At 46.8% G+C, this 6,791-nt stretch overlaps 1 long non-coding RNA gene across 1 annotated transcript; it reads left to right on the top strand.

Annotated features, from left to right (window-relative positions):
• The first annotated feature begins 447 nt into the window (after positions 1-447).
• LOC149339456 (uncharacterized) lies at positions 448-1,487 on the top strand. The gene is made up of 2 exons (XR_016283793.1): positions 448-486; positions 1,192-1,487. It is a non-coding gene; the product is annotated as an uncharacterized LOC149339456 (long non-coding RNA).
• Positions 1,488-6,791: the final 5,304 nt, after the last annotated feature.

Below are 6,791 nucleotides of genomic sequence, written 5' to 3'. Positions count from 1 at the left end.
TTATGAAAATGTGAGGAAGACAAACTCTTCCTTCAAAGCACATGACTTGCGTACATTGTCCTGTAGAAAAAAAAAAGGTGGCGGCGAAAACCGCTTCCTTCGCACGGTTGCTACGCACGAATGCACCTGCGAGCAGAATCCACAAAGACCAGCGCTGAACGCGAATAAAGATTCCAGTCCCTGCGAATTCTTAAATGCGCTGATCTAAATATCGATTATGCAGCGGGCATCCACGCCTTATGCGGGACCTTACGCAGATAACTGTCGATGCCGTGCCTTACAATTAGGCAGCCACGGCGGGGTGCCACGGCGGTGTGCAGTAGAACGGCACGTGGCGAGGGAAGGCTGCTTTCACTGTGAAAAGGTGGTCACAATCAGCGAGTGCTACCAGGCGTCGGGGACTATATAAGGCTTCTCTGCGTGAAGAGCAGTCAGTTGAACGCTCCGTTGCGAACGAAGACCATCGTCACAACCATGAAGGCCGTGGTGAGTGTCCTGCACCGTGCACCTAGAAGCGAAACCATCGGATTACCATCAACTCACTCGATGTCTGCCACTGTAGCCTGTATGGCCACTGAGCGCCAGGCATAAGTGCATCGTCACTAAGTTCTAAAGGGTTCTAAAGCGTTTTGTCTAACTAGCTTAAAAATATCTTATTTTTAGAAACAAACGTAATTTAACTCTGTCTTGCGAGGCACTCCCCTTCAACCATTATGATAAATATTTAAAATGAATTAACGCTCATTTTTTCGCAATACAGCGGTAGAAGTGTGCGACAACAGTTAAAAAAGGACGTAGAGCAATCCGCCTCTCAGCCTCTTGACGACTGCAGCTGGAGCTATAGAACCACGGAGCGGCAAAATTTGTTCACAAGGCTCAGTGACTGAAAACACTAAAACTTATAGAGTATTTCAATCATGCTCAGTATCAAGTCGGGCATGAGGCAAGGAAAATTTCTAGTCTGAACGGCGGCGCGTTTTACGAAATAAGGGAGGGCTTCATGTATCCAGGCTGTTGCGCCCTCAAGAACTTGATTCGCTTATTGGACGAGAGGGTCATGCATGAATGCAAAAAAAAAACCAAAAACTTCAACCCCGAAATGACATTTCCAGAAGTCTTGCTGTCCTAGGAGATACCACTGACGTGCATGCATCTTTGTTTCGCCAACTTTGGTCATTTTCAACTTTGCAGCTTTGCGCTGCTGTCCTCGCTGTTGTCTTCGCTGTTGCTGCCGCTGGTGGCTTCGGTGGTCTCGGCTACGGCGGTGGTCTCGGCGGCTTTGGCTACGGCGGTGGTCTCGGTGGCTTCGGCTACGGCGGTGGCCTCGGCCATGGAGGCTTCGGCCACGGAGGCTTCGGCCACGGAGGCTTCGGCGGCCACTACGGCGGCAGCTACGCTGGCAGCTACGCCGGCTCCTACGGAGGCCACTACGGCGGCGGACACCTCGGCGGCTTCTACGGTTGAGCGAGTGTTCTACTAGGATTTATAAATTTGTGAGTATGCGCTTGAACAAGGAACCCCCCCCCCCCCCCCCCCCCCCCTGTGTTTTGAAACTCTAGCCGATAAAAACTGTATTCTTCCTAATATACGCCTGTTTGCAATATACCAAAGTAAGGGCTTGCTCACTTGTTTCTAGGGTTATTACCGTTGATATTCCGGTGTGGAACAGGATTACACTACCATCAAGCAAACCACATTTAATATACTTGCAGTTCTCGAGTGTAAAGCTGTCGCAAGATTTGCATCATATTATTCATTATGCAAGCTGCTTTTGCTTTAGCGAGGCGCGTTTTGAGCTTGCTTGTTTATTCAAAGCTGGTGCGTAGGTAACCAACAAAACAAATGGTCAGAAAGACGTTCAAATCGAATTTGACGGAGGTTTAATTGCACTCACACTTAGACGTGTGTGCTTATTCCAACAACTTTGTAGCCTCTAAACATTATCTATAAATCGTAGTTGAGTGTTCCACACGGGCTTACTACATTTTCTCCAGCTACAGCGCACTGTAATTCAGAAAATGGTCGCGGATCAAGTGGATAGACGGTTTTTTTATACGTCGTTATGTTAAACCTTACGGTTCAAAACTATTTTCTGTCCTGACCTATATTTTTCTTCCTTTCTCCCTTTCTTCCAGAGCCCCGTTGACAAGAAGCTACCAAGGCCACCTCATATGGAGAACCATGGTTTATTTAATTTGACTAAGGAAAATAAATAAATACTTTAAATCAACGACAGCCTATCATTGTGTTCTTGAGAGTCAATTTTATTTTGTTGCGTTTCACAGATGATGAACTTGTACCTTTCGGAAGCATAGTTCAACGGTCGATGATACTTCACTGGTTATCCTACTTTCCCGCGTTAAAAACAATGTAGCAGGCAGCATACACATTTAAGGCGCTTTGTCACAATGGTGGTAATTGCGAAGTTTGGTTTTTCTAGACTTGGCTGTGCCTAGCACTGACTTCTTTGCATCAGGAGAGTTCATCATCATCATCATCAGCCTGACTACACCCACAGCAGGGCAAAGGCCTCTCCCATGTCTCTCCAATTAACCCTGTCCTTTGTCAGTTGCCGCCACTGTATCCCCGCAAACTTCTTAATCTCATCCGCCCACCTAACTTTCTGCCGTCCCCTGCTACGTTTGCTTTCTCTTGGAATCCACTCCGTTAGCCTTAAAGGGCCACTGCCCAGGGTCCGGACATTTTTGAAAAACAAGCCCACTGCATAGATGAGGCATCGAAGATAACCTCTGCAAAATACTAGAGCCATGCGTGTCCCGAAAAGCTGCGAAAATTCAAATCAAAGCCCGTTCGTTCTTTCCTTCCTTCAAAAACGGGCCCGGCCCACTACTCTGCACCCCGCTGACGTCAAGGGGTGCTACTTTCGCTAAAGGCACTCCATTGGTGCATCGTTCTGACTGACGGGAGAAGGTTGGGCGTAGCCTTGGCGTCGCGTCGTCTGCACAAGGCTTTCCGCAGCGCCTTCTGTTCTGGCTCATGCCTACAAACCCTCATGAATTGAAGGAGCGTAGCTTGTCCAGCGTTGTCCTGTGTACTTCTCCTCCTTGTGAATGCGTCCTTTTCGCTGGTTTTCTACATACCATGAACCCTCATGAAGGAACAAAAAAAAAAAAAACTGCGGAGGGAGCGTGCGGCGACAGCCTTGAACCTTAGCCATGAAAAGTAAAAAAATAGTAAAACTGAGGGAGTTGGTTCGCCCCCCCCTCCCCCCCCCCTCGCCGTGATCACGTCACGACACGCTCTGCGTGCGCGCTCCCTTCTCAGTTTCTTTTCTTCTATGCGAGCCCCCCAAAACAAGGTTTTAATTAGTAGTGCAGCAGAGCCTTTCCCTCGCTCGCCCACTTGACCGCTCCGCACACACACCGCTTAACTTTCGTGCATCTTGCGTACGCCTTGACTCCAATGAATGACATATGCTTTGGAGCGGAGAAAAGACACAAACACACAGAACACAAACACGCATGGAGAAAAGCAAACGGGCGGTTGCCGGGTCCGCGCTTCGCCGTGTGTTTCGAACACAACCGACTTCCGCCCCTCCGCTCGTGAAACGGTGGGGAGGCCTAAAAGAAAATGAAAAGGTGGCTCGTTAACTGGGAATGACAAACAGATGTATGAAAGGATGCGCTCGCTAACAAGTCTAGGTGGTCGAGTCGATCGCGCCTCTCGATCGTTCAGTGTGCGGAGAAAATGCAAAAACCAAGAAAAGAATTCTATTGAAGGCGGGGCCATGACGTCGCCCTGTGACGCACTCCACAGACACCACGCCTCCGGCTTACACCAGAGAAGGAAGGAGTGATTTTGCCTTGCCGAGCCTACTCGACGAGGAGCGGGAGAGAAGAATTTCGAGGAGGGAATGGAAGGAGAGGAGGCTCGCTCAAAGAGAGGTAGAGAGTGTCTGCTGCGCTGGGGTGGGCACGGGCCCTTTAAGGACCAGTGGTTATCTTGCCTTCGCATTACATGCCCTGGCCAAGCCCATTTCTTCCTCTTGATTTCAACTAAGATGTCATTAACCCGCGTTTGTTCCCTCACCCACTCCGCCCTCTTCCGATCTCTTAACGTTACACCTATCATTTTCCTTTTCATAGCTCGCTGCGTTGTTGTTAACTTAAGCTGAACCCTCTTTGTTAGCCTCCACGTTTCTGCCCCTTAGGTGAGTACCGGAGAGTTCAGCATCCTTCGTATCGCAGAGGGAGTTTTTTTTCAATGCCAACTAGGTAGAGCAGCTACGAAGTATTTCTGGAAGCAGTCAGTGTGGTAGCACGTCCTCCGCCATTTTCTTGCCCGGATATTTCACTAATGACAGTTGTTGCTGCTAATGGCCGTGCCTCACGGTCAAATATATAGTCATTAGCGTTACTGCCATTCGCGACCTACTGAGTTCGCCAAAACTCATTCGTCCGAGCAACGCGCACTGGTCCCCATTCCACACGTAGAAAGGCAAGCAGTTCGTTAGTAAAAACTTCCTATCCAGCAGCAAGTGGTTATTTCATAACTTTCAGTCACATGGGGCATCTGTACTGCATGTTTTATGGGAAGGGCGCCATTTTTACGAGCACTTCTGACAGATAATCTCAGCTTGTGGGCTGGCAAGCGAGCTTAAGCCTACTTTTTCGAGTTGCGAAGCAAGGTGAGAGATATTTTCTGCAAATTTTTTTCTGTATTACATTTGAACATCATTTCCGAGATATTGTGCTCATTAGTACTGCTTATGTTCAGGTGAAGTTTCTGACTGTCTTGCAAGCGTTATCGTCATTGTGACTTTGACTTTCGTTTAATGGCATTAAACAAGGAACTGCAGCATCAACTCCGAAAATAATGGCATTAGCAAACTTAACGCCCCAAACATTTACCGCTGTAGTGTACCGACTGTCACAGGTTTCGCTACCGGCATGCGCCGACACTACGCTGCGCCTGAAGACGAAGTCGCCCCGCTTCTCTTGGTGCTGGCTACGGCTGAATACGCTGCAAGATCCGTAACAGCGGCTCGGCGTCTCCGAGGACACGTAATAAACGCATCCCTACGCGCCATTTCTTGTGCGCGTGTGGCACAGGTATAGTACTAACACTATTGTCTAATGCATTAATGCAAATTGTTTTTGTGAAATTTTATGCTGGAGCGCATTTTAAGAAATCAAAATGACTCCACTATACCAAGGGTGTTACTTTCAGAAACTGTGGTATTTGAACACTGCTGTTCCCAACAAGGTTCCCATTTTGTAACAAAAATTGTATATGAGCGTAAAATATGGATTCGTGTGTTCTTTTGAAAGCTAACGAAATGGCTTTCTTACTACCGGAATACACTATTTTGTATGGGAAAATATCTAGACTGAAATGAAATGACAAATGGCGCCTGAAAGGTTCACCTCACGAGAAATCCAGGTGTGCTAAGAGGAGGGAGGGGACGAATGCATTCCAAGCACCCATCTCCTGTCGAAGTTCAATATAATGAGCCAGTTCGGCAAATAAAGAGTGTCTTTTGTGCACAATGTAACACCAGTGGACCAAATCTCACAATATTATTTAATTGCCAGTAGCCATTATCGCAAAACAGCCATTGCCAGTGCAAAGGCCGGGAATTAAGCAAGCATAAGTACCATGTTATAGTATGCAACTGCTTTCATATGTTACATAAATTTTATTGGATAGGTATGGAGAAACAAGCATGCAATAAAATACGAAGGTCTCTATTTACAAGCTACGACCGGACTAAGAAGCTTAATCGGAGCTTTCTTAAGCAGACGCAGTACAGTAAGCCCGTTCATTTGGATGTTTAGTGTGCTCGAAAAGTCCTGAACGCCCCTAACAGACGAATGCTATCATTTTACAGTACTCCACACCTTCCGTACTGCTTTGTTATATTACCACTCCCTATGTAGAAAGTGGCACTCATCAACAAAATGGTGTATTCAAAATGTATCACCCCATCCGAAATGGAATATGGTGTGCTCAGAAAGAACCACTGGCGATAAATAATGTTGCAGAAGCCTACACAAATGTGTTGAATTCTGCTTAAAGGTATAGCTGCTTGTTTAAAAATGTAGACTTGGCAGTTAGACATTCGAAATTGTTTAAGTGTCAGGAGAACAACCTATTTGCTTGAAGCACACGGTTTACATACGCAAGCTATCATTTCTCGTGTTTAGACTCTGCGCAAATAAACTACATTATAATAATAGCTTCGGTTCTATTCTATCACTTGAGAGAGCTGGCTCCCCAACTCTTGCATTCCTATATGCCCAACAATATGCCTCGACATGCACACGAAGCTTTGAGCACGTACAGTCTTTGTCAAAAGTATACAGCCCAAGGAATCTGCTTCTGAGCCCCGCAGCGTGGCTCATGTTGCATACTCAAGGACCCCAATTTCACGAATGCGGGAGGAACTTAATTCCTCAACTATCCCAAGCATTGAATTGTCGAGTGTGCTAAAGAGCCCTGCTACACGGCTTGGAAGCAAACCCCTTGTACTGCATATTTTTGACAAAGACTGTACGTCTCTGATGTCTCGAATCATATAGGTCACTAACACCGTAACATCGTGAAGTCGAATATATGCATTACGTGTTGCTCAGTCGACCTCTTTTATCACTTTCGCTGCGGACGCTTATCAGATGTAACGGGTAGACGAGAGAGAAGTTTCTGCAAACCTATATCGTTCTCTCTGAATTTCGATGCACTTGCCGGCTAATGAAGCAAGAAGCACTCATACTTTGATTCGCTTAACGTTTTACAGTTGTCCTCTTTGGCGGGAATAATTATTGCAACAT

This window comes from Amblyomma mixtum, chromosome 6 (assembly GCF_055824585.1).
Source record: "Amblyomma mixtum isolate Tamu chromosome 6, ASM5582458v1, whole genome shotgun sequence".
In the NCBI taxonomy this organism is placed as follows: Eukaryota; Metazoa; Arthropoda; class Arachnida; order Ixodida; family Ixodidae; genus Amblyomma; species Amblyomma mixtum.
Note: the sequence above shows the minus strand (reverse complement) of the source record. Positions and strands in the feature narration are given on the sequence as shown.